Source organism: Bombina bombina, chromosome 6, assembly GCF_027579735.1.
Source record: "Bombina bombina isolate aBomBom1 chromosome 6, aBomBom1.pri, whole genome shotgun sequence".
Classification (NCBI taxonomy): domain Eukaryota; kingdom Metazoa; phylum Chordata; class Amphibia; order Anura; family Bombinatoridae; genus Bombina; species Bombina bombina.
In genome coordinates, this window is record NC_069504.1 from 668,264,273 (window position 1) to 668,289,632 (window position 25,360).

Below are 25,360 nucleotides of genomic sequence, written 5' to 3' on the forward strand. Positions count from 1 at the left end.
TTATTTCTCTTGTGATGTATCGAGTCCACGGATTCATCCATACTTGTGGGATATTCTCCTTCCCTACAAGAAGTGGCAAAGAGAGCACCCACAGCAGAGCTGTCTATATAGCTCCTCCCTTAGCTCCACCCCCCAGTCATTCGACCGAAACTATAGGGAGCAGTGGTGACTGAAAGTTTTTAAATAAAAATATATTGCCTGTCTTAATAAACAGGGCGGGTCATGAGAAATATCACATCACAAGAGAAATAAACATCACAAGAGAAATAAATTTATCAGGAAAGCATAAATTATGTTTTCTCTTGTAACATGTATCGAGTCCACGGATTCATCCATACTTGTGGGATACCAATACCAAAGCTTTAGGACACGGATGAAGGGAGGGACAAGACAGGGACCTTAAACGGAAGGCACCACTGCTTGTAGAACCTTTCTCCCAAAAATAGCCTCCGAAGAAGCAAAAGTATCGAATTTGGAAAATTTGGAAAAAGTATGAAAAAGTATGAAGCGAAGACCAAGTCGCCGCCTTACAAATCTGTTCAACAGAAGCCTCATTTTTAAAAGCCCATGTGGAAGCCACAGCTCTAGTAGAATGAGCAATAATTCTTTCAGGAGGCTGCTCGCCAGCAGTCTCATAGGCCAAACGGATGATGCTTTTCAGCCAAAAGGAAAGAGAGGTAGCCGTAGCCTTTTGACCTCTCCGTTTACCAGAATAAACAACAAACAATGAAGATGTTTGACGGAAATCTTTAGTTGCTTGTAAGTGTAACAGACGTTCCTTCTTTGATGAAGGATTAGGACACAGTGAAGGAACAACAATCTCCTGATTGATATTCCTATTAGAAACAACTTTAGGAAGAAACCCAGGTTTGGTACGCAAAACCACCTTATCTGCATGGAAAACAAGGTAAGGTGAATCACACTGTAAAGCAGATAGCTCAGAAACTCTTCGAGCCGAAGAGATAGCTACTAAAAATAAAACTTTCCAAGATAGAAGCTTAATATCCACGGAATGCATAGGTTCAAACGGAACCCCTTGAAGAACTTTAAGAACTAAGTTTAGGCTCCATGGTGGAGCAACAGGTTTAAATACAGGCTTGATCCTGACCAAGGCCTGACTAAATGCTTGAATTTCTGGGACATCTGCCAGACGTTTGTGTAACAGAATAGACAAAGCAGATATTTGTCCTTTTAGGGAACTAGCTGATAATCCTTTCTCCAATCCTTCTTGGAGAAAAGACAATATTCAAGGAATCCTAATCTTACTCCATGAGTAACCTTTGGATTCACACCAATAAAGATATTTGCGCCAAATCTTATGATAGATCTTCCTGGTGACAGGCTTTCTAGCCTGAATCAGGGTATCAATGACCGACTCCGAGAAACCACACTTTGATAGAATCAGGCGTTGAATCTCCAAGCAGTCAGACGCAGAGAAATTAGATTTGGATGCGTGAATGGACCTTGGATTAGAAGGTCCTGCCTCATTGGCAGAGTCCACGGTAGAACCTAGGACATGTCCACTAGGTCTGCATACCAAGTCCTGCGTGGCCACGCAGGTGCTATCAGAATCACCGAAGCTCTCTCCTGCTTGATTCTGGCAACCAGACATGGGAGGAGAGGAAACGGTGGAAATACATAGGCCAGATTGAAGGACCAAGGCACTGCTAGAGCATCTATCAGTACCGTCTGGGGATCCCGGGACCTGGACCCGTAACGAGGAAGTTTGGCATTCTGACATGACGCCATCAGATCCAATTCTTGTGTGCCCCATAGCTGAATCAGCTGTGCAAATACCTCCGGATGGAGTTCCCACTACCCCGGATGAAAAGTCTGACGACTTAGGAAATCCGCCTCCCAGTTCTCTACTCCTGGGATGTGGATTGCTGAGAGATGGCAAGAGCGATCCTCTGCCCATCGGATTATTTTGGTTACCTCCATCATCGCTAGAGAACTCCTTGTTCCTCCTTGATGATTGATATAAGCTACAGTCGTGATGTTGTCCGACTGAAACCTGATGAATTTGGCCGCAGCAAGCTGAGGCCACGCCTGAAGGGCATTGAATATCGCTCTCAGTTCTAGAATGTTTATAAACCCTGTGCTTTCAGGGAGTTCCAGACCACACCCCAGCCTAGCAGGCTGGCATCTGTCGTTACAATGAGCCACTCTGGCCTGCGGAAACACATTCCCTGAGACAGGTGGTCCTGAGACAACCACCAGAGAAGAGAATCTCTGGTCTCCTGGTCCAGATGCAGTTGAGGAGATAAATCTGCATAATCCCCATTCCACTATTTGAGCATGCATAGTTGCAGTGGTCTGAGGTGTAGGCGGGCAAAAGGAACTATGTCCATTGCCGCTACCATGAGTCTGATAACCTCCATACACTGAGCCACTGATGGCCGAGGAATGGAATGAAGAGCTCGGCAAGTGGTTAAGAGTTTTGGTTTTCTGACCTCCGTCAGAAATATTTTCATTTCTACCGAGTCTATCAGAGTCCCTAGGAAGGAAACTCTTGTAAGAGGGAAGAGAGAACTCTTTTTTATGTTCACCTTCCACCCGTGAGATCTCAGAAAAGTCAACACGATGTCCGTGTGAGACTTGGCTAGCTGGAATGTTGACGCCTGAATTAAGATGTTGTCTAGATAAGGCACTACTGCTATGCCCCGCGGTCTTAGAACCGCCAGAAGGGACCCTAGCATCTTTGAGAAAATTCTGGGAGCCGTGGCCAACCCGAAGGGAAGGGCCACAAACTGGTAATGCCTGTTTAGAAAGGCGAACCTGAGGAATTGATGATGATCTCTGTGAATAGGGATGTGTAGATATGCATCCTTTAACTCCACGGTAGTCATATATTGACCCTCCTGGATCAGAGGTAGAATAGTCCGAATAGTCTCCATCTTGAATGATGGTACTTTGAGGAATTTGTTTAGAATTTTGAGATCCAAGATTGGTCTGAAAGTTCCCTCTTTTTTGGGAACCACAAACAGGTTTGAGTAAAACCATAGCCCTTGTTCCTCTTTTGGAACTGGGCGGATCACTCCCATGGTATGTAGGTCTTCTACACAGCGTAAGAACGCCTCTTTCTTTGTCTGGTTTACAGACAATCGAGAAATGTGAAATCTCCCCCTTGGAGGGGAGTCTTTGAATTCCAGAAGATATCCCTGGGACACAATTTCTAAAGCCCAGGAATCGTGAACATCTCTTGCCCAAGCCTGAGCGAAGAGAGAGAGTCTGCACCCTACTAGATCCGGTCCCGGATAGGGGGCTACCCCTTTATGCTGTCTTGGAGGCAGCTGCAGGCTTCTTGGCCTGTTTACCCTTGTTCCAAGCCTGGTTAGGTCTCCAAACTGACTTGGATTGGGCAAAATTCCCCTCTTGCTTTGCAGCAGGGGAAGCTGAAGCAGGACCACCCTTGAAATTCCGAAAGGAACGAAAATTATTTTGTTTGGTCCTCATTTTATTTGTTCTATCCTGAGGGAGGGCATGCTTTTCCCTCCAGTGATGTCTGAAATAATCTCTTTCAGTTCAGGCCCGAATAGGGTGTTTCCTTTGAAAGGAATGTTCAAAAGTTTAGATTTAGATGACACATCAACAGTCCAGGACTTAAGCCATAACGCCCTGCGTGCTAAAATGGCAAAACCTGAGTTCTTTGCCGCTAATTTAGCCAGTTGGAATGTGGCATCTGTAATAAAATAATTAGCCAATTTAAGGGCCTTAATTCTGTCCATAATCTCCTCTAATGGAGTCTCCATCTGAAGAGCCTCTTCTAGAGCCTCGAACCAGAAAGCAGCTGCAGTAGTTACAGGAACAATGCACGCAATAGGTTGGAGAAGAAAACCTTGATGAACAAAAAATTTTCTTCAGGAGACCCTCTAATTTTTTATTCATAGGATCTTTGAAAGCACAACTGTCTTCGATAGGTATAGTTGTACGCTTAGAAAGAGTAGAAATAGCTCCCTCCACCTTAGGAACTGTCTGCCACGAGTCCCGCATGGTGTCAGATATGGGAAACATTTTCTTAAAAACAGGAGGGGGAGTGAACGAAATACCTGGTCTATCCCACTCCTTAGCAATAATATTCACAATCCTCTTAGGGACTGGAAAAACATCAGTGTAAACAGGAACCTCTAAGTATTTATCCATTTTACACAATTTCTCTGGGATCACTATAGGGTCACAATCATCTAGAGTCGCTAATACCTCCCTGAGCAATAAGCGGAGGTGTTCAAGCTTAAATTTAAAGGCCATCATATCAGAATCTGTCTGAGGGAGCGTCTTTCCTGAATCAGAAATTTCTCCCTCAGATAACAAATCCCTTACCCCTACTTCAGAGCATTGTGAGGGTATATCGGATACGGCTACTAAAGCGTCAGACGGCTCAGCATTTGTTCTTAACTTAACCCAGAGCTGTCCCGCTTTCCTTGTAAACCAGGCAGTTTGGATAAAACCTCTGTGAGGGTTGTATTCATAACTGTGGCCATGTCTTGTAAAGTAAATGAATTTGACGCACTAGAGGTACTTGGCGTCACTTGTGCGGGCGTTACTGGTTGTGACACTTGGGGAGAGCTAGATGGCAAACCCTCATTTACTTCTGACTGAGAATCATCTATTGCTCTATTTTTAAGTGCTAATATATTTTTTTATAGTTTTTAGACATATCAGTACAATTGGGACACATTCTAAGAGGGGGTTCCACAATGGCTTCTAAACACATTGAACAAGGATTTTCCTTTTTGTCAGACATGTTAAACAGGCTAGTAATGTAACAAGCAAGCTTGGAAAACATTGTAATCAAAGCAAATAACACTTAGAAATAAAATGGTACTGTGCCTTTAAGAGAAAAAAGCTGCACAAATTCTGCAAAACAGTGTAAAAAAGCAGTAAACTCAACAAAGTTTTTACAGTAGTATCATAAAGCCTTAGTAACTTTGCACAGCTATGCAAATAAACAATTAACCCCTTAATGGAAAAACCGGATTGAAAAAACGTCATAACCGGTAAAAAAACGTTCAGCACCTTGCCACAGCTCTGCTGTGGCGCCTACCTGCCCTTTAGGAACGATTTGTGGGGGGAAAAAACTTCTTTTACAGCCCTCAAACACAGCAGGAACCTCTGGAGAAGCAGTTAGATGTCTCTGAGGAAAAGAAACTGCGCAACTGAGGCGCGAAAATAGGCCCCTCCCACCTCACTCGATCGTTTCTTAACTAACCATGTGATTTAAAAAACCCTAAAACAAGCCACAATGACCCCTTAAAGTCCCTCCAAAAAACGTTATATTTAAAAACATTTTTTCCTATCAGTGTCACCAGTAACTAATGAGCCCTTCATGCAAGCTGGGATTCCTACCAAGTGTCTGAATACAGCTTACACTTCCCTCATGGGGATTATTGCCAGCCTTTTCTAGAATTAACACAGTCTGTCTAGAAAAATATAGACTGAACATACCTCAATGCAGTTTAGCCTGCAAACCGTTCCCCCAACTGAAGCTTTCCTGTACTCTTCAGCCCTTGTGAGAACAGCAGTGGATCTTAGTTACAAAGTGCTAAGATCATCATCCTCCTTGCAGAAATCTTTATCCCTTTTCTGCCAGAGAGTAAATAGTACACACTGGTACCATTTAAAATAACAAACTTTTGCTTGAGAAATAAAAAACTAACATTTTTGTCACTACACTCACTCTGCCCTTCCTAGTAGGCAAAGAGAATGACTGGGGGGTGGAGCTAAGGGAGGAGCTATATAGACAGCTCTGCTGTGGGTGCTCTCTTTGCCACTTCCTGTAGGGAAGGAGAATATCCCACAAGTATGGATGAATCCGTGGACTCGATACAGCTTACAAGAGAAATAAAAGCAAAATAGCTGTCTAATATATTTGAATAAATTCAAAGTGAGTTGAGTGCTATAATAAAACGTAGCATTTATTAAAAATGTTAGAACATTGCAATATTATTAATCACATGTCATTGGAGACACATAAAAAGCAGGTAATACAAGCAGCCTACACATTTCAGCATTATCATAATATATTTGAATGCCTTTTTTTTTTTTCAAATAGCTAATATTTTTAATTTGTGACATATATTTTGATTTATTTTTCAACTAACATATTTATATCTCCAAACTCTTTATATAAATTCTAAATTAAAGTTTATATGATTGTATTTCCTTTGTGTTCATGTATCAGATTAAAAATCTGATTTAAGATATATTATTTTAAACTTTATTAATTAATCAATATTGTTTATTAAGATGTAAACTGTACACGTAACGTAATTTTAACATTGAATATGTTACATATAAAGTGCTTTTTGTGGGACTGTATATTAAACAAGTTTGCAACAAATCCTAGTTGTAGAAGTTGAAAGAAAATAATCTTGCATTAATGATTTTACTTACTAATAGGAACACCTATATTAGGGTATGGTATGTTTAGAGTATAAAAACATAATTTATGTAAGAACTTACCTGATAAATTCATTTCTTTCATATTAACAAGAGTCCATGAGCTAGTGACGTATGGGATATACATTCCTACCAGGAGGGGCAAAGTTTCCCAAACCTTAAAATGCCTATAAATACACCCCTCACCACACCCACAAATCAGTTTAACGAATAGCCAAGAAGTGGGGTGATAAGAAAAAAAGTGCGAAGCATATAAAATAAGGAATTGGAATAATTGTGCTTTATACAAAAAAATCATAACCACCACAAAAAAGGGTGGGCCTCATGGACTCTTGTTAATATGAAAGAAATGAATTTATCAGGTAAGTTCTTACATAAATTATGTTTTCTTTCATGTAATTAACAAGAGTCCATGAGCTAGTGACGTATGGGATAATGACTACCCAAGATGTGGATCTTTCCACACAAGAGTCACTAGAGAGGGAGGGATAAAATAAAGACAGCCAATTCCTGCTGAAAATAATCCACACCCAAAATAAAGTTTAACAAAAAACATAAGCAGAAGATTCAAACTGAAACCGCTGCCTGAAGAACTTTTCTACCAAAAACTGCTTCAGAAGAAGAAAATACATCAAAATGGTAGAATTTAGTAAAAGTATGCAAAGAGGACCAAGTTGCTGCTTTGCAGATCTGGTCAACCGAAGCTTCATTCCTAAACGCCCAGGAAGTAGATACTGACCTAGTAGAATGAGCTGTAATTCTCTGAGGCGGAATTTTACCCGACTCAACATAGGCAAGATGAATCAAAGATTTCAACCAAGATGCCAAAGAAATGGCAGAAGCTTTCTGGCCTTTCCTAGAACCGGAAAAGATAACAAAGAGACTAGAAGTCTTACAGAAAGATTTCGTAGCTTCAACATAATATTTCAAAGCTCTAACAACATCCAAAGAATGCAACGATTTCCCCTTAAAATTCTTAGGATTAGGACATAATGAAGGAACCACAATTTCTCTATTAATGTTGTTGGAATTCACAACTTTAGGTAAAAATTCAAAAGAAGTTCGCAACACCGCCCTATCCTGATGAAGAATCAGAAAAGGAGACTCACAAGAAAGAGCAGATAATTCAGAAACTCTTCTGGCAGAAGAGATGGCCAAAAGGAACAAAACTTTCCAAGAAAGTAATTTAATATCCAATGAATGCATAGGTTCAAATGGAGGAGCTTGAAGAGCCCCCAGAACCAAATTCAAACTCCAAGGAGGAGAAATTGACTTAATGACAGGCTTTATACGAACCAAAGCTTGTACAAAACAATGAATATCAGGAAGAATAGCAATCTTTCTGTGAAAAAGAACAGAAAGAGCAGAGATTTGACCTTTCAAGGAACTTGCGGACAAACCCTTATCTAAACCATCCTGAAGAAATTGTAATATTCTCGGTATTCTAAAAGAATGCCAAGAAAAATGATGAGAAAGACACCAAGAAATATAAGTCTTCCAGACTCTATAATATATCTCTCTGGATACAGATTTACGAGCCTGTAACATAGTATTAATCACAGAGTCAGAGAAACCTCTTTGACCAAGAATCAAGCGTTCAATCTCCATACCTTTAAATTTAAGGATTTCAGATCCTGATGGAAAAAAGGACCTTGAGACAAAAAGTCTGGTCTTAACGGAAGAGTCCACGGTTGGCAAGAGGCCATCCGGACAAGATCCGCATACCAAAACCTGTGAGGCCATGCCGGAGCTACCAGCAGAACAAACGAGCATTCCTTCAGAATCTTGGAGATTACTCTTGGAAGAAGAACTAGAGGCGGAAGATATAGGCAGGATGATACTTCCAAGGAAGTGAAAATGCATCCACTGCCTCCGCCTGAGGATCCCGGGATCTGGACAGATACCTGGGAAGTTTCTTGTTTAGATGAGAAGCCATCAGATCTATTTCTGGAAGTTCCCACATTTGAACAATCTGAAGAAATACCTCTGGGTGAAGAGACCATTCGCCCGGATGCAACGTTTGGCGACTGAGATAATCCGCTTTCCAATTGTCCATACCTGGGATATAAACCGCAGAGATTAGACAGGAGCTGGATTCCGCCCAAACCAAAATTCGAGATACTTCTTTCATAGCCAGAGGACTGTGAGTCCCTCCTTGATGATTGATGTATGCCACAGTTGTGACATTGTCTTATCTGAAAACAATGAACAACTCTCTCCTCAGAAGAGGCCAAGACTGAAGAGCTCTGAACATTGCACGGAGTTCCAAAATATTGATCGGAAATCTCACCTCCTGAGATTCCCAAACCCCTTGTGCCGTCAGATACCCCCACACAGCTCCCCAACCTGTAAGACTTGTATCTGTTGAGATTATAGTCCAGGTCGGAAGAACAAAGAAGCCCCCTGAACTAAACGATGGTGATCTGTCCACCATGTCAGAGAGTGTCGTAAAATCGGTTTAAAGATATTAATTGAGATATCTTTGAGTAATCCCTGCACCATTGGTTCAGCATACAGAGCTGAAGAGGTCGCATGTGAAAACGAGCAAAGGAGATCGCATCTGATGCGGCAGTCCTAAGACCCAACATTTCCATGCATAAGGCTACCAAAGGGAATGATTGTGACTGAAGGTTTTGACAAGCTGATATCAATGTTAAACTTCTCTTGTCTGACAAGGACAGAGTCATAGACACTGAATTTATCTAGAAACCTAAAAAGGTTACCCTTGTCTGAGGAATCAATGAACTGATTGGTAAAGTGATCCTCCAACCATGAACTTGAAAAAACAACACAAGTCGATTCGTATGAGATTCTTCGAAAATGAGAAGACTGAGCAAGTACCAAGATATCGTCCAAATAAGGAAATACCAAAACCCTATTCTCTGATTACAGAAAGAAGGGCACCGAGAACCTTTGAAAAAAATTCTTGGAACTGAGGCTAGGCCAAACAGTAGAGCCACAAAACTGGTAATGCTTGTCTAAAAAGAGAATCTCAGACACTAAAAGTGATCTGGATGAATCGGAATATGCAGATACACATCCTGTAAATCTATTGTAGACATATAATGCCCTTGCTAAACAAAAGGCAGGATAGTCCTACAGTAACCATCTTGAATGTTGGTATCCTAACATAACGATTCAATAATGATAGATCCAGAACTGGTCTGAAGGAATTGACCTTCTTTGGTACAATGAAGAGATAAAATAAAACCCCAGCCCCTGTTCCAGAACTGGAACTGGCATAAATACTCCAGCCAACTCTAGATCTGAAACACATTACAGAAATGCTGAGCCTTTGCTGAGTTAACTGGGACACGGGAAAGAAAAGAATCTCTTAGCAGGAGGCCTTAACTTGAAGCCAATTCTGTACCTTTCTGAAACAATGTTTCTGAAACCAGAGATTAAGAACGGAATTGATCCAAATTTCTTTGAAGAAAACGTAATCTGCCCCATACCAGCTGAGCTGGAATAAGGGCCGCACCTTCATAGGTACTTAGGAGCTGGCTATAGGTTTCTATAAGGCTTGGATATATTCCAAACTGGAAATAGTTTCCAAACTGATACCGCTCCTGAGGATGAAGGATCAGGCTTTTGTTCCTTGTTGTGAGGAAAGGAACGAAATGATTATTTACCCTGGAAAGAAAGGGAAAGCAAAGTTGACTTAGAAGACATGTCAGTATTCCAAGTTTAATCCATAAAGCTTTTCTAGCTAAAATAGCTAGAGACATATACCTGACATCAACTCTAATGATATCAAAAGATGGTATCACCAATAAAATTATTAGCATGTTATAGAATAATAATAATGCTATAAAATTATGATCTGTTACTTGTTGCGCTAAAGCTTCTAACCAAAAAGTTGAAGCTGCAGCAACATCCGCTAAAAATATAGCAGGTCTAAGAAGATTACCTGAACATAAGTAAGCTTTTCTTAGAAAAGATTCAATTTTCCTATCTAAAGGATCCTTAAATGAAGTACTATCTGCCATAGGAATAGTAGTACATTAGCAGGAGTAGAGACAGCCCCATAACCTTAGGGATTTTTGTCCCAAAAAACTCTAATCTGTCAGATGGCACAGGATATAATTTGCTTAAACGTCTAGAAGGAGTAAATAAATTACCCAAATTATTCCATTCCCTGGAAATTACTACAGAAATAGCATCAGGGAGATAAAACACTTCTGGAATAACTACAGGAGATTTAAAAACCTTATTTAAACGTTTACATTTAGTATCAAGAGGACCAGAATCCTCTATTTCTAATGCAAATAACACTTCTTTAAGAAAAGAACGAATAAATTCCATCTTGAACAAATACAAAGATTTATCAGCATCAACCTCTGAGACAGAAACCTCTGAACCAGAAGAACCATTATCAGTATCAGAATGATGATGTTCATTTAAAAATTCATCTGAAAAAAAGAGAAGTTTTAAAAGACTTTTATGTATACTAGAAGGAGAAATAACAGACATAGCCTTCTTAATGGATTTAAAAAATAAAAACAGAATTTATGTTTACCTGATAAATTTCTTTCTCCAACGGTGTGTCCGGTCCACGGCGTCATCCTTACTTGTGGGATATTCTCTTCCCCAACAGGAAATGGCAAAGAGCCCAGCAAAGCTGGTCACATGATCCCTCCTAGGCTCCGCCTACCCCAGTCATTCGACCGACGTTAAGGAGGAATATTTGCATAGGAGAAACCATATGGTACCGTGGTGACTGTAGTTAAAGAAAATAAAATATCAGACCTGATTAAAAAAACCAGGGCGGGCCGTGGACCGGACACACCGTTGGAGAAAGAAATTTATCAGGTAAACATAAATTCTGTTTTCTCCAACATAGGTGTGTCCGGTCCACGGCGTCATCCTTACTTGTGGGAACCAATACCAAAGCTTTAGGACACGGATGAAGGGAGGGAGCAAATCAGGTCACCTAAATGGAAGGCACCACGGCTTGCAAAACCTTTCTCCCAAAAATAGCCTCAGAAGAAGCAAAAGTATCAAACTTGTAAAATTTGGTAAAAGTGTGCAGTGAAGACCAAGTCGCTGCCCTACATATCTGATCAACAGAAGCCTCGTTCTTGAAGGCCCATGTGGAAGCCACAGCCCTAGTGGAATGAGCTGTGATTCTTTCGGGAGGCTGCCGTCCGGCAGTCTCGTAAGCCAATCTGATGATGCTTTTAATCCAAAAAGAGAGAGAGGTAGAAGTTGCTTTTTGACCTCTCCTTTTACCTGAATAAACAACAAACAAGGAAGATGTTTGTCTAAAATCCTTTGTAGCATCTAAATAGAATTTTAGAGCGCGAACAACATCCAAATTGTGCAACAAACGTTCCTTCTTTGAAACTGGTTTTGGACACAGAGAAGGTACGATAATCTCCTGGTTAATGTTTTTGTTAGAAACAACTTTTGGAAGAAAACCAGGTTTAGTACGTAAAACCACCTTATCTGCATGGAACACCAGATAAGGAGGAGAACACTGCAGAGCAGATAATTCTGAGACTCTTCTAGCAGAAGAAATCGCAACTAAAAACAAAACTTTCCAAGATAATAACTTAATATCAACGGAATGTAAGGGTTCAAACGGAACCCCCTGAAGAACTGAAAGAACTAAATTGAGACTCCAAGGAGGAGTCAAAGGTTTGTAAACAGGCTTGATTCTAACCAGAGCCTGAACAAAGGCTTGAACATCTGGCACAGCTGCCAGCTTTTTGTGAAGTAATACCGACAAGGCAGAAATCTGTCCCTTCAGGGAACTTGCAGATAATCCTTTTTCCAATCCTTCTTGAAGGAAGGATAGAATCCTAGGAATCTTAACCTTGTCCCAAGGGAATCCTTTAGATTCACACCAACAGATATATTTTTTCCAAATTTTGTGGTAAATCTTTCTAGTCACAGGCTTTCTGGCCTGAACAAGAGTATCGATCACAGAATCTGAGAATCCTCGCTTCGATAAAATCAAGCGTTCAATCTCCAAGCAGTCAGCTGGAGTGAAACCAGATTCGGATGTTCGAACGGACCCTGAACAAGAAGGTCTCGTCTCAAAGGTAGCTTCCAAGGTGGAGCCGATGACATATTCACCAGATCTGCATACCAAGTCCTGCGTGGCCACGCAGGAGCTATCAAGATCACCGACGCCCTCTCCTGCTTGATCCTGGCTATCAGCCTGGGGATGAGAGGAAATGGCGGGAACACATAAGCTAGTTTGAAGGTCCAAGGTGCTACTAGTGCATCCACTAGAGCCGCCTTGGGATCCCTGGATCTGGCCCCGTAGCAAGGAACTTTGAAGTTCTGACGAGAGGCCATCAGATCCATGTCTGGAATGCCCCACAGGTGAGTGACTTGGGCAAAGATTTCCGGATGGAGTTCCCACTCCCCCGGATGCAATGTCTGACGACTCAGAAAATCCGCTTCCCAATTTTCCACTCCTGGGATGTGGATAGCAGACAGGTGGCAGGAGTGAGACTCCGCCCAAAGAATAATTTTGGTTACTTCTTCCATCGCTAGGGAACTCCTTGTTCCCCCCTGATGGTTGATGTACGCAACAGTCGTCATGTTGTCTGATTGAAACCGTATGAACCTGGTCCTCGCAAGCTGGGGCCAGGCCTGGAGCGCATTGAATATCGCTCTCAGTTCCAGAATATTTATCGGTAGAAGAGATTCTTCCCGAGACCAAAGACCCTGAGCTTTCAGGGATCCCCAGACCGCGCCCCAGCCTATCAGACTGGCGTCGGTCGTGACAATGACCCACTCTGGTCTGTGGAACATCATCCCTTGAGACAGATTGTCCAGGGACAGCCACCAACGGAGTGAGTCTCTGGTCCTCTGATTTACTTGTATCTTCGGAGACAAGTCTGTATAGTCCCCATTCCACTGACTGAGCATGCACAGTTGTAATGGTCTTAGATGAATGCGCGCAAAAGGAACTATGTCCATCGCCGCCACCATCAACCCGATCACTTCCATGCACTGAGCTATGGAAGGAAGAGGAACGGAATGAAGTATCCGACAAGAGTCCAGAAGCTTTGTTTTTCTGGCCTCTGTTAGAAAGATCCTCATTTCTAAGGAGTCTATAATTGTTCCCAAGAAGGGAACCCTTGTTGACGGGGATAGAGAACTCTTTTCCACGTTCACTTTCCAGCCGTGAGATCTGAGAAAGGCCAGGACAATGTCCGTGTGAGCCTTTGCTTGAGGAAGGGACGACGCTTGAATCAGAATGTCGTCCAGGTAAGGTACTACTGCAATGCCCCTTGGTCTTAGCACCGCTAGAAGGGACCCTAGTACCTTTGTGAAAATCCTTGGAGCAGTGGCTAATCCGAAAGGAAGCGCCACGAACTGGTAATGTTTGTCCAGGAATGCAAACCTTAGGAACCGATGATGTTCCTTGTGGATAGGAATATGTAGATACGCATCCTTTAAATCCACCGTGGTCATAAATTGACCTTCCTGGATGGAAGGAAGGATAGTTCGAATGGTTTCCATCTTGAACGATGGGACCTTGAGAAATTTGTTTAAGATCTTGAGATCTAGGATTGGTCTGAACGTTCCCTCTTTTTTGGGAACTATGAACAGATTGGAGTAGAACCCCATCCCTTGTTCTCTTAATGGAACAGGATGAATCACTCCCATTTTTAACAGGTCTTCTACACAATGTAAGAACGCCTGTCTTTTTATGTGGTCTGAAGACAACTGCGACTTGTGGAACCTCCCCCTTGGGGGAAGTCCCTTGAATTCCAGAAGATAACCCTGGGAGACTATTTCTAGCGCCCAAGGATCCAGAACATCTCTTGCCCAAGCCTGAGCGAAGAGAGAGAGTCTGCCCCCCACCAGATCCGGTCCCGGATCGGGGGCCAATATTTCATGCTGTCTTGGTAGCAGTGGCAGGTTTCTTGGCCTGCTTTCCCTTGTTCCAGCCTTGCATTGGTCTCCAAGCTGGCTTGGCCTGAGAAGTATTACCCTCTTGCTTAGAGGACGTAGCACCTTGGGCTGGTCCGTTTTTACGAAAGGGACGAAAATTAGGTCTATTTTTTGCCTTGAAGGGCCGATCCTGAGGAAGGGCGTGGCCCTTACCCCCAGTGATATCAGAGATAATCTCTTTCAAGTCAGGACCAAACAGCGTTTTCCCCTTGAAAGGAATGTTTAGTAGCTTGTTCTTGGAAGACGCATCAGCCGACCAAGATTTCAACCAAAGCGCTCTGCGCGCCACAATAGCAAACCCAGAGTTCTTAGCCGCTAACTTAGCCAATTGCAAAGAGGCGTCTAGAGTGAAAGAATTAGCCAATTTGAGAGCATTGATTCTGTCCATAATCTCCTCATAAGGAGGAGAGTCACTATCGAGCACCTTAAGCAGTTCATCAAACCAGAAATATGCGGCTGTAGTGACAGGGACAATGCATGAAATGGGTTGTAGAAGGTAACCCTGCTGAACAAACATCTTTTTAAGCAAACCTTCTAATTTTTTATCCATAGGATCTTTGAAAGCACAACTATCCTCTATGGGAATAGTGGTGCGTTTGTTTAAAGTAGAAACCGCTCCCTCGACCTTGGGGACTGACTGCCATAAGTCCTTTCTGGGGTCGACCATAGGAAACAATTTTTTAAATATGGGGGGAGGGACGAAAGGAATACCGGGCCTTTCCCATTCTTTATTAACAATGTCCGCCACCCGCTTGGGTATAGGAAAAGCTTCTGGGAGCCCCGGCACCTCTAGGAACTTGTCCATTTTACATAGTTTCTCTGGGATGACTAAATTTTCACAATCATCCAGAGTGGATAATACCTCCTTAAGCAAAATGCGGAGATGTTCCAATTTAAATTTAAATGTAATCACATCAGATTCAGCCTGCTGAGAAATGTTCCCTAAATCAGTAATTTCTCCCTCAGACAAAACCTCCCTGGCCCCCTCAGATTGGGTTAGGGGCCCTTCAGAGATATTAATATCAGCGTCGTCATGCTCTTCAGTAACTAAAACAGAGCAGCCACGCTTACGCTGACAAGGGTTCATTTTGGCTAAAATGTTTTTGACAGAATTATCCATTACAGCCGTTAATTGTTGCATAGTAAGGAGTATTGGCGCGCTAGATGTACTAGGGGCCTCCTGAGTGGGCAAGACTCGTGTAGACGAAGGAGGGAATGATGCAGTACCATGCTTACTCCCCTCACTTGAGGAATCATCTTGGGCATCATTGTCATTATCACATAAATCACATTTATTTAAATGAATAGGAATTCTGGCTTCCCCACATTCAGAACACAGTCTATCTGGTAGTTCAGACATGTTAAACAGGCATAAACTTGATCAGAAAGTACAAAAAACGTTTTAAAATAAAACCGTTACTGTCACTTTAAATTTTAAACTGAACACACTTTATTACTGCAATTGCGAAAAAACATGAAGGAATTGTTCAAAATTCACCAAATTTTCACCACAGCGTCTTAAAGCCTTGAAAATATTGCACACCAATTTTGGAAGCTTTAACCCTTAAAATAACGGAACCGGAGCCGTTTTAAGCTTTAAACCCCTTTACAGTCCCTGGTATCTGCTTTGCTGAGACCCAACCAAACCCAAAGGGGAATACGATACCAAATGACGCCTTCAGAAGTCTTTTATAAGTATCAGAGCTCCTCTCACATGCGACTGCATGCCATGCCTCTCAAAAACAAGTGCGCAACACCGGCGCGAAAATGAGACTCTGCCTATGCTTTGGGAAAGCCCCTAAAGAATAAGGTGTCTAAAACAGTGCCTGCCGATATTAATAAATCAAAATACCCAGAATAAATGATTCCTCAAGGCTAAATAAGTGTTAATATCAATCGATTTAGCCCAAAAAAAGTCTACAGTTTAAATAAGCCCTTGTGAAGCCCTTATTTACAATCGTAATAAACATGGCTTACCGGATCCCATAGGGAAAATGACAGCTTCCAGCATTACATCGTCTTGTTAGAATGTGTCATACCTCAAGCAGCAAGAGACTGCAAACTGTTCCCCCAACTGAAGTTAATTGCTCTCAACAGTCCTGTGTGGAACAGCCATGGATTTTAGTTACGGTTGCTAAAATCATTTTCCTCATACAAACAGAATTCTTCATCTCTTTTCTGTTTCTGAGTAAATAGTACGTACCAGCACTATTTTAAAATAACAAACTCTTGATTGAATAATGAAAAACTACAGTTAAACACTAAAAAACTCTAAGCCATCTCCGTGGAGATGTTGCCTGTACAACGGCAAAGAGAATGACTGGGGTAGGCGGAGCCTAGGAGGGATCATGTGACCAGCTTTGCTGGGCTCTTTGCCATTTCCTGTTGGGGAAGAGAATATCCCACAAGTAAGGATGACGCCGTGGACCGGACACACCTATGTTGGAGAAATCTCTTATGTTATCAGGAACACTCTGAAAATTAGATGTTGACGGACAGCAACAGGTAATGTAACAGTACTAAAGGAAATTTTATCTGCATTAATAAGTTTGACATGACATGCAATACAAATAACAGCTGGAGAAAACAGATACCAAAAGTTTATAGCAGACTTAGCTTGGTAGCTCCAGCACTGTGCAGTGATTTTCCTGTAGTATCTTCTGACTCAGTTGCAACGTGGAACATCTTGCAATATGTAAAAGAAAAAAACAACATATAAAGCAAAATTGATCAAATTCCTTAAATGACAGTTTCAGGAATGGGAAAAAAATGCCAGTGAACAAGCTTCTAGCAACCAGAAGCAATAAATAATGAGACTTAAATAATGTGGAGACAAAAATGACGCCCATATTTTTTAGCGCCAAAAAAGACGCCCACATTATTTGGCGCCTAAATGCTTTTGGCGCCAAAAATGACGCCACATCCGGAACGCCGACATCTTTGACGCAAAATAACGTCAAAAAATGACGCAACTTCCGGCGACACGTATGACGCCGGAAACGGAAAAGAATTTTTGCGCCAAAAAAGTCCGCGCCAAGAATGACGCAATAAAATGAAGCATTTTCAGCCCCCGCGAGCCTAACAGCCCACAGGGAAAAAAGTCAAATTTTTGAGGTAAGAAAAAATATGATAATTCAATGCATAATCCCAAATATGAAACTGACTGTCTGGAAATAAGGAAAGTTGAACATTCTGAGTCAAGGCAAATAAATGTTTGAATACATATATTTAGAACTTTATAAATAAAGTGCCCAACCATAGCTTAGAGTGTCACAGAAAATAAGACTTACTTACCCCAGGACACTCATCTACATGTTTGTAGAAAGCCAAACCAGTACTGAAACGAGAATCAGTAGAGGAAATGGTAAATATAAGAGTATATCGTCGATCTGAAAAGGGAGGTAAGAGATGAATCTCTACGACCGATAACAGAGAACCTTATGAAATAGACCCCGTAGAAGGAGATCACTGCATTCAATAGGCAATACTCTCTTCACATCCCTCTGACATTCACTGCACGCTGAGAGGAAAACCGGGCTCCAACTTGCTGCGGAGCGCATATCAACGTAGAATCTAGCACAAACTTACTTCACCACCTCCCTTGGAGGCAAAGTTTGTAAAACTGATTTGTGGGTGTGGTGAGGGGTGTATTTATAGGCATTTTAAGGTTTGGGAAACTTTGCCCCTCCTGGTAGGAATGTATATCCCATACGTCACTAGCTCATGGACTCTTGTTAATTACATGAAAGAAAATCATGTTTGGGTGGTGATTGATAACTGGATAGCAGTGAATATATATATATATATATATATATATATATATATATATATTGTTTGAATTAGTTTTTACACACTTTAATGAGGCAATTGAAGAATAACAGAAACTAAATAACTGGACATAAAAGAATGAGGGTGCATAAAAAAGGCACCAATAATTATTTCATCATCATAATAGTCTTCTTACAATTTTACTTTGTAACTAAACTGAGTATTATCCATACTGCATGACTATCAGTCCTTGTAGTTAGTAAAGAGTTAACTTCAAAAAGTGATGTATGTTTTATAACCTCTTAATAATAATCCATATGGTATTTGTTTTATTATAATGAATAACAGAATTTATGTTTACCTGATAAATTACTTTCTCCAACGGTGTGTCCGGTCCACGGCGTCATCCTTACTTGTGGGATATTCTCCTCCCCAACAGGAAATGGCAAAGAGCCCAGCAAAGCTGGTCACATGATCCCTCCTAGGCTCCGCCTTCCCCAGTCATTCGACCGACGTAAAGGAGGAATATTTGCATAGGAGAAACCATATGATACCGTGGTGACTGTAGTTAAAGAAAATAAATTATCAGACCTGATTAAAAAAAAAACAGGGCGGGCCGTGGGCCGGACACACCGTTGGAGAAAGTAATTTATCAGGTAAACATAAATTCTGTTTTCTCCAACATAGGTGTGTCCGGTCCACGGCGTCATCCTTACTTGTGGGAACCAATACCAAAGCTTTAGGACACGGATGAAGGGAGGGAGCAAATCAGGTCACCTAGATGGAAGGCACCACGGCTTGCAAAACCTTTCTCCCAAAAATAGCCTCAGAAGAAGCAAAAGTATCAAACTTGTAAAATTTAGTAAAAGTGTGCAGTGAAGACCAAGTCGCTGCCTTACATATCTGATCAACAGAAGCCTCGTTCTTGAAGGCCCATGTGGAAGCCACAGCCCTAGTGGAATGAGCTGTGATTCTTTCAGGAGGCTGCCGTCCGGCAGTCTCGTAAGCCAATCTGATGATGCTTTTAAGCCAAAAAGAGAGAGAGGTAGAAGTTGTTTTTTGACCTCTCCTTTTACCAGAATAAACAACAAACAAGGAAGATGTTTGTCTAAAATCCTTTGTAGCATCTAAATAGAATTTTAGAGCACGCACTACATCCAAATTGTGCAACAAACGTTCCTTCTTTGAAACTGGATTCGGACACAAAGAAGGCACGACTATCTCCTGGTTAATGTTTTTGTTAGAAACAACTTTCGGAAGAAAACCAGGTTTAGTACGCAAAACCACCTTATCTGCATGGAACACCAGATAAGGAGGAGAACACTGCAGAGCAGATAATTCTGAAACTCTTCTAGCAGAAGAAATTGCAACCAAAAACAAAACTTTCCAAGATAATAACTTAATATCAACGGAATGTAAGGGTTCAAACGGAACCCCCTGAAGAACTGAAAGAACTAAATTGAGACTCCAAGGAGGAGTCAAAGGTTTGTAAACAGGCTTGATTCTAACCAGAGCCTGAACAAAGGCTTGAACATCTGGCACAGCTGCCAGCTTTTTGTGAAGTAACACAGACAAGGCAGAAATCTGTCCCTTCAAAGAACTTTCAGATAATCCTTTCTCCAAACCTTCTTGAAGAAAGGATAGAATCTTAGGAATTTTTATCTTGTCCCAAGGGAATCCTTTAGATTCACACCAACAGATATATTTTTTCCATATTTTGTGGTAGATTTTTCTAGTTACAGGCTTTCTGGCCTGAACAAGAGTATCAATGACAGAATCTGAGAACCCTCGCTTTGATAAGATCAAGCGTTCAATCTCCAAGCAGTTAGTTGGAGTGAGACCAGATTCGGATGTTCGAACGGACCTTGAACAAGAAGGTCTCGTCTCAAAGGTAGCTTCCATGGTGGAGCCGATGACATATTCACCAGGTCTGCATACCAAGTCCTGCGTGGCCACGCAGGAGCTATCAAGATCACCGATGCCCTCTCCTGATTGATCCTGGCTACCAGCCTGGGGATGAGAGGAAACGGCGGGAATACATAAGCTAGTTTGAAGGTCCAAGGTGCTACTAGTGCATCTACTAGAGTCGCCTTGGGATCCCTGGATCTGGACCCGTAGCAAGGAACCTTGAAGTTCTGACGAGAGGCCATCAGATCCATGTCTGGAATGCCCCACAATTGAGTAATTTGGGCAAAGATTTCCGGATGGAGTTCCCACTCCCCCGGATGAAATGTCTGACGACTCAGAAAATCCGCTTCCCAATTTTCCACTCCTGGGATGTGGATTGCAGACAAGTGGCAGGAGTGAGTCTCCGCCCATTGAATGATTTTGGTCACTTCTTCCATCGCCAGGGAACTCCTTGTTCCCCCCTGATGGTTGATGTACGCAACAGTCGTCATGTTGTCTGATTGAAACCGTATGAACTTGGCCTTTGCTAGCTGAGGCCAAGCCTTGAGAGCATTGAATATCGCTCTCAGTTCCAGAATATTTATCGGGAGAAGAGATTCTTCCCGAGACCAAAGACCCTGAGCTTTCAGGGGTCCCCAGACCGCGCCCCAGCCCACCAGACTGGCGTCGGTCGTGACAATGACCCACTCTGGTCTGCGGAAGCTCATCCCCTGTGACAGGTTGTCCAGGGACAGCCACCAACGGAGTGAATCTCTGGTCCTCTGATCTACTTGTATCGTCGGAGACAAGTCTGTATAGTCCCCATTCCACTGACTGAGCATGCACAGTTGTAATGGTCTTAGATGAATTCGCGCAAAAGGAACTATGTCCATTGCCGCTACCATCAAACCTATTACTTCCATGCACTGCGCTATGGAAGGAAGAGGAACAGAATGAAGTATTTGACAAGAGTTTAGAAGTTTTGATTTTCTGGCCTCTGTCAGAAAAATCCTCATTTCTAAGGAGTCTATTATTGTTCCCAAGAAGGGAACCCTTGTTGACGGAGATAGAGAACTTTTTTCTACGTTCACTTTCCACCCGTGAGATCTGAGAAAGGCCAGGACAATGTCCGTGTGAGCCTTTGCTTGAGGAAGGGACGACGCTTGAATCAGAATGTCGTCCAAGTAAGGTACTACTGCAATGCCCCTTGGTCTTAGCACCGCTAGAAGGGACCCTAGTACCTTTGTGAAAATTCTTGGAGCAGTGGCTAATCCGAACGGAAGTGCCACAAACTGGTAATGCTTGTCCAGGAATGCGAACCTTAGGAACCGATGATGTTCCTTGTGGATAGGAATATGTAGATACGCATCCTTTAAATCCACCGTGGTCATGAATTGACCTTCCTGGATGGAAGGAAGAATTGTTCGAATGGTTTCCATTTTGAACGATGGAACCTTGAGAAACTTGTTTAGGATCTTGAGATCTAAGATTGGTCTGAATGTTCCCTCTTTTTTGGGAACTACGAACAGATTGGAGTAGAACCCCATCCCTTGTTCTCCTAATGGAACAGGATGAATCACTCCCATTTTTAACAGGTCTTCTACACAATGTAAGAATGCCTGTCTTTTTATGTGGTCTGAAGACAATTGAGACCTGTGGAACCTCCCCCTTGGGGGAGGCCCCTTGAATTCCAGAAGATAACCTTGGGAGACTATTTCTAGTGCCCAAGGATCCAGAACATCTCTTGCCCAAGCCTGAGCGAAGAGAGAGAGTCTGCCCCCCACCAGATCCGGTCCCGGATCGGGGGCCAACATCTCATGCTGTCTTGGTAGTAGTGGCAGGTTTCTTGGCCTGCTTTCCTTTGTTCCAGCCTTGCATTGGTCTCCAGGCTGGCTTGGCTTGAGAAGTATTACCCTCTTGCTTAGAGGACGTAGCACTTGGGGCTGGTCCGTTTCTGCGAAAGGGACGAAAATTAGGTTTATTTTTGGCCTTGAAAGACCTATCCTGAGGAAGGGCGTGGCCCTTGCCCCCAGTGATATCAGAGATAATCTCTTTCAAGTCAGGGCCAAACAGCGTTTTCCCCTTGAAAGGAATGTTAAGCAATTTGTTCTTGGAAGACGCATCCGCTGACCAAGATTTTAGCCAAAGCGCTCTGCGCGCCACAATAGCAAAACCAGAATTTTTCGCCGCTAACCTAGCCAATTGCAAAGTGGCGTCTAGGGTGAAAGAATTAGCCAATTTGAGAGCATGAATTCTGTCCATAATCTCCTCATAAGAAGAAGAATTATTATTGAGCGCCTTTTCTAGTTCATCGAACCAGAAACACGCTGCTGTAGTGACAGGAACAATGCATGAAATTGGTTGTAGAAGGTAACCTTGCTGAACAAACATCTTTTTAAGCAAACCTTCTAATTTTTTATCCATAGGATCTTTGAAAGCACAACTATCTTCTATAGGTATAGTGGTGCGTTTGTTTAGAGTAGAAACCACCCCCTCGACCTTGGGGACTGTCTGCCATAAGTCCTTTCTGGGGTCGACCATAGGAAACAATTTTTTAAATATGGGGGGAGGGACGAAAGGTATACCGGGCCTTTCCCATTCTTTATTTACAATGTCCGCCACCCGCTTGGGTATAGGAAAAGCTTCGGGGGGCCCCGGGACCTCTAGGAACTTGTCCATTTTACATAGTTTCTCTGGAATGACCAAATTCTCACAATCATCCAGGGTAGATAACACCTCCTTAAGCAGAGCGCGGAGATGTTCCAATTTAAATTTAAATGTAATCACATCAGGTTCAGCATGTTGAGAAATTTTCCCTGAATCTGAAATTTCTCCCTCAGACAAAACCTCCCTGGCCCCCTCAGACTGGTGTAGGGGCACTTCAGAACCAATATCTTCAGCGTCCTCATGCTCTTCAGTATTTTCTAAAACAGAGCAGTCGCGCTTTCGCTGATAAGTGGGCATTTTGGCTAAAATGTTTTTGATAGAATTATCCATTACAGCCGTTAATTGTTGCATAGTAAGGAGTATTGGCGCACTAGATGTACTAGGGGCCTTCTGTGTGGGCAAGACTGGTGTAGACGAAGGAGGGGATGATGCAGTACCATGCTTACTCCCCTCACTTGCGGAATCATCTTGGGCATCATTTTCTCTAAATTTTGTGTCACATAAATCACATCTATTTAAATGAGAAGGAACCTTGGCTTCCCCACATTCAGAACACAGTCTATCTGGTAGTTCAGACATGTTAAACAGGCATAAACTTGATAACAAAGTACAAAAAACGTTTTAAAATAAACCGTTACTGTCACTTTAAATTTTAAACTGAACACACTTTATTACTGCAATTGTGAAAAAGTATGAAGGAATTGTTCAAAATTCACCAAAATTTCACCACAGTGTCTTAAAGCCTTAAAAGTATTGCACACCAAATTTGGAAGCTTTAACCCTTAAAATAACGGAACCGGAGCCGTTTTTATATTTAACCCCTTTACAGTCCCTGGTATCTGCTTTGCTGAGACCCAACCAAGCCCAAAGGGGAATACGATACCAAATGACGCCTTCAGAAAGTCTTTTCTATGTATCAGAGCTCCTCACACATGCATCTGCATGTCATGCTTCCCAAAAACAAGTGCGCAATAGAGGCGCGAAAATGAGACTCTGCCTATGATTAGGGAAAGCCCCTAGAGAATAAGGTGTCCAATACAGTGCCTGCCGGTTATTTTACATAATTCCCAAGATTAAAATAATTCCTCAAGGCTATGGAGTATAAAATATGCTTATATATAAATCGATTTAGCCCAGAAAATGTCTACAGTCTTAAAAGCCCTTGTGAAGCCCTTTTTTTTTTCTTTCTGTAATAAAAATGGCTTACCGGATCCCATAGGGAAAATGACAGCTTCCAGCATTACATCGTCTTGTTAGAATGTGTCATACCTCAAGCAGCAAAAGTCTGCTCACTGTTCCCCCAACTGAAGTTAATTCCTCTCAACAGTCCTGTGTGGAAACAGCCATCGATTTTAGTAACGGTTGCTAAAATCATTTTCCTCTTACAAACAGAAATCTTCATCTCTTTTCTGTTTCAGAGTAAATAGTACATACCAGCACTATTTTAAAATAACAAACTCTTGATTGAATAATAAAAACTACAGTTAAACACTAAAAAACTCTAAGCCATCTCCGTGGAGATGTTGCCTGTACAACGGCAAAGAGAATGACTGGGGAAGGCGGAGCCTAGGAGGGATCATGTGACCAGCTTTGCTGGGCTCTTTGCCATTTCCTGTTGGGGAGGAGAATATCCCACAAGTAAGGATGACGCCGTGGACCGGACACACCTTTGTTGGAGAAATATAACATAATCCTTGAGAACTAAAGTTCTGCGTCACTACCTACTCCTTGCAAATTTTATGGGCCTTGCCTCAGTCTAGATTCAGAATCCAATCCCAGCTGTGAGTAAATGAATTCCATGTGTGATATGCGGTTCATATCTTCTTTAATGTTTTGGCTGATTTTAAATGACACCTCTGTTCAGCATCTCTAGTAAAATCAGTCCTACAAAAGACCCAAGTTTGTCACTACGTCATGTCCCCATAGTCAAATCAACTTGCAGGCTTATGTATAAGTGCTCTATCTTCTTGCCAAAGTCCAGGCCTAGCCTTTCAAGTGCTTCCAGATTGCGTCTAGACACGCATGCAAAAAAGAAGTTAGGTAGGAGGGAGCAATGTCTTAGGTTAACTAGAACAGCCTGTTATTTGCAAGAACACTGACATCTCAACTGGATACGTAAAGCTAAAGGTGCATCTCTATGCATGCTCGTTACAGACAATACATTCATTTATCAGCAACGGTGCTCAGCTTGAGATGGTGGGGGGGGATTGGTCATCGCTACAATGTGTGCCCATCTAAAGAGAAGACAACAGTATGGATACATTAAGCTGTAGCCACTAAAAAGTAATACAAAGACGAGGGAGTTATGACCAGCATTGTGTAGAAGACATAGTATAGTGTAGTGTAGTAGCCATGAAATCTATCATCCTCATTTTCAAGTTCCCTGGGTGGAAGCTGACAACATCAACAGGAGAGAGCTGCTCATTTGTGCTCATATATATTATATATTATATTGACTGTAATGCAATAATATGTCCCACACAGAATTTTTTTTTTACCATTAAGTCTATCACGCTAAAGCAGAATATAATGACACTGGCGTAATTTTTTTTTTATGACAATCTTATCTGTGCCCCTGTTTAGAAAGCAACCATGTGACAAAGAAGAGGAATTTACAACTCTCAAATTTCACTCTAACGACTGAGAGCTGTGAAAAACAACTCTGACATTTTATTGAGGTGTAACAAACAGATGAGGTGCCCCAGCTAATTGTAAGTACTAT

The 25,360-nt window shown here is 42.0% G+C and overlaps 1 protein-coding gene and 1 long non-coding RNA gene across 2 annotated transcripts in view; one reads left to right on the plus strand and one right to left on the minus strand.

The window, feature by feature from the left end:
* ADGRA2 (adhesion G protein-coupled receptor A2) overlaps window positions 1–25,360 on the minus strand; it is a 415,622-nt gene that overhangs the window by 244,733 nt on the left and 145,529 nt on the right. The gene's annotated exons all lie outside the window — the stretch shown is intronic.
* LOC128663428 (uncharacterized) overlaps window positions 1–25,360 on the plus strand; it is a 109,197-nt gene that overhangs the window by 10,900 nt on the left and 72,937 nt on the right. Inside the window, exon 2 of the long non-coding RNA XR_008402866.1 lies at window positions 25,222–25,349. This is a non-coding gene — a long non-coding RNA (uncharacterized LOC128663428). The remainder of the gene's footprint in view (window positions 1–25,221; window positions 25,350–25,360) is intronic.